Source organism: Medicago sativa, chromosome 3, assembly GCF_051527215.1.
Source record: "Medicago sativa cultivar Bolivia chromosome 3, Bolivia_mono, whole genome shotgun sequence".
Taxonomy (NCBI): Eukaryota; Viridiplantae; Streptophyta; class Magnoliopsida; order Fabales; family Fabaceae; genus Medicago; species Medicago sativa.
Window position 1 is genome coordinate 6,105,996 of NC_140751.1, and position 3,297 is coordinate 6,109,292.

Here is a 3,297-nt window from a genome sequence, read left to right on the forward strand (position 1 = left end):
CTTTTTAAAAATTAACGGGGGGGATTATATTGACTAACGGAAGCACATTTAAGGGACCAAAACGAAACTTTTATTAATTAAGGGATCAAAACGAAACCTAAAAATTAATTAAGAGACCAAATGGGTAATTAAGCCAAAATTTAATTGCAATATATTTTATATTCTAAATCCATCAGTTTATAAATTTCACGAACATTAAAATTGAATAAAGAAAACAAAACTTAAACCTACCAATATCAAGAAGCCACACATATTGGAATGTCACTTGGGTGACATTAGTTTTTGATGACATTGGTAACATTGTTTATATCTTTCTCTTGATCAATCATTCTCTCTCATCTAAATAATTTATTTTAATCATCTATCCATCATTCTTTATCATCTAAAATACACTAATGTTATCAACATTATCAAAAACTATGTCACCCAAGTGGAACCCCACATATTGTATGTTAAATAATGTTAGGTTAGGAACATTACCTAGATTCATAAATTAAGATGAGTACTAACAAGAAAATCATGATTAAAAAATAGTAACTCTATTACACATTTAAAAGCATCACAAAGATTCATATCCTATATATAGATGTAATTACACATTACACACATTACATTAAACAAAACAAAACAAAAAAGAACCACATTTAAGTGTTTCTCAACAACCTTAAAAGCAAAAACTTGGATTCCTAGTGTTTAATTTCTCTCTAGTGATTAGTACCATATTGATTAATGAGTGAAAGAGCATTACTAGTAATTTGAGCAAGATTAACCATTCTTGATCTAATAGAAGTTTTCATTCCTCCATCAAGTGCTTTTCCACCAAATCCATCACTACAAGTACTTGCATCAGTCATAGCTGAGCTAACCCATGTTTGAACATTACTTATATGCCAATTGAAATCTTGACCATTGATCTTGCAAAGTTTAAGCTCCTTAAGTGAACGGCTAAGCCTATCAACACTATCAGTAATTTCTTCAACACAATCATGAATAGCAGCATATTCTCTTGGTTTAAGACCTTTATAATTTTTGCACATTGTAACATAGCCTTTTGTGGATTGAGTTTTGTTTAGGCTAATTGATAAAGCTGTTTGGACCAATTTATGAGGGTCTTGTTGGATTGTTGTTGCATAGACAGAGAGAGATTCAACACAAAGTGTTGGGTATGATGTTGTGCTACATGAGGATTTGATGAAATTTGTTGGAGTTGAAGTTGCAATAGATAGGAGGGTTAAGAGAAGGAAAAGAAGGACATTTGTTGCCATGGTAGTTGAGATTTAGATTTTGTTGTGGTTAGTTCTGACTTGTGAGAATTGGAATATGGATCGAGACATTATATAGATATAGATAGACGAGGGATGGGAATGTGAGTCAATAATATAGTTCACAAACCATGTCATCATGTCATATGGCTAACTTACCATAACATATGCCTAACTCTATGTGGTGGGGTCTTTATCATTTGATTTTGAATAACCAAAAATATCAATTTAGTTTCTTAAAAAAAAAAATTAAAGGCTTAGATGCATTTTGATACCTTTATTTTTCATAAATTAATATTTAAGTTGTACCATTTATAAAATTGGATTTTTTATCCATTGTTTCACAACTTCCAGAAATTTCCTCTCCATATTGATGCTTTTCTTTGGAGATATGGCATTACGATTAATGACATGGCATCTTTGTCACTCCCTCCATTTCTTTAGAGTATAAAAATGTCTCAGCATTGTTTTATTGATTGATGAGGATAGGCACAATATCACGGAAATTGTTGGTGCTGTGTTCTGTTATCACAAACATGGTATGGGCAATCAAATAATGGCACATAGGGATGGTAATTGGACCCGGGTCCGATGGGCACCCGAAAAAAATATCTACAATGGGTAGGGTAAAATCCCGCTTTTATGGGTATGGGTTTCGGTCTGGGTAATTACCCGCAAATTTAGATGGGTATGGGTGCGGATAAGGACACTATACTACTCAGCCCCGCAACTCGCATATAAGAAATATTTTTATTTATTTTTGGTGTATAATTATTTAATTTATTTAGCTATTTAAGCATAAACCTAAACTTAAAAACTAATATGGTAATCGTTTCATCCTTACCTTCATAAGCTCACGGGCAACAAATTTATGATTTAAATCAATTTGATGTTTATTTTAGTATGCACTTTTTTTATATGTATTTTGAATGTTTTTATTTTTATTTTCGACAAAAATTTTGGATGATTTTTTATTTGGCTAAATACTACGATTTCTACTATTTTATGAGTTGCTTTAAAAAAATTGGATCATAGTTTAACATTTTAATGTAATATTAATTACTTTTTTTCAATTATAACTCTAATCTATGAAGCCGAGATACATGATACGATATAGATACTCTACGGCACGATACGCCGATGTGGGAAAAATTTAAAATTCAAGATACAACACGGCAGTGTTACTTCAATAAAAAATTAAATTTAAACTACATATTAAAACTCAAAATACAAAATATGGACTAAAACTCAAAAGAAAAAAAAATGACGCAAAACCTAGATCAAACAGACATAGAAAAACGATAAGGCACAACAATCAACAGTAACATCATTCTCAAACAAACAAAGAGACACAAAACAGACAGCGGCACCAATAGAAATATAAATGTAAGTAATATTGATATTAAAAAAAACGAAAATTAATCAATTACATATATGATATATCCTAAATAGAAAACATCATTACTTAGTCAATTACATATATACCAAATATAATAGAAACATTAGGTAGGTCGCACATATGGGTTTTCCACCGCTTATCCCTCGTATCTCGTATACCAGATGTATCTGAAAAATATCGGATAATTGTTTAAAAAACAAAAAATTAATCTTCGGATACTCTCCTGATACGTATCGGGAAGTATCGGGCAGGTATCGGTGCATGATACGCATGAAATACGGTACGTAATCCATTTTGAAGTATCCAGGCTTCAGAGACTCTAATTAATACTCTTTTCATCACTTTTCAATTCAATATATTCTAGTTTGCATTTATAATAATGGTAAATGCACCACTACTCGACTTATAACTTAAAATCATTTGTCTATCCTCTTCGATGATACATTTTTTTTTTAACGAGTGCAAAATAAGTAAAAGACTCAATTAAATTGTGACGAAAGTGTGAAATAAGTAAAAGACTCAGTTAAATTGGGACAGAAGTGTGAAATGATTTTTTTTTTTGTAAGGAAAAGTTGAAAGGGTTGATTTTTTCGCTTTTAAGATAAACATTCTATTTTATTCTTTTTCTAACAGTGT

At 30.7% G+C, this 3,297-nt stretch overlaps 1 pseudogene; it reads right to left on the reverse strand.

Annotated features, from left to right (window-relative positions):
• Positions 1-549: 549 nt before the first annotated feature.
• Positions 550-1,318, reverse strand: LOC146935225 (21 kDa protein pseudogene; annotated as a pseudogene).
• Positions 1,319-3,297: the final 1,979 nt, after the last annotated feature.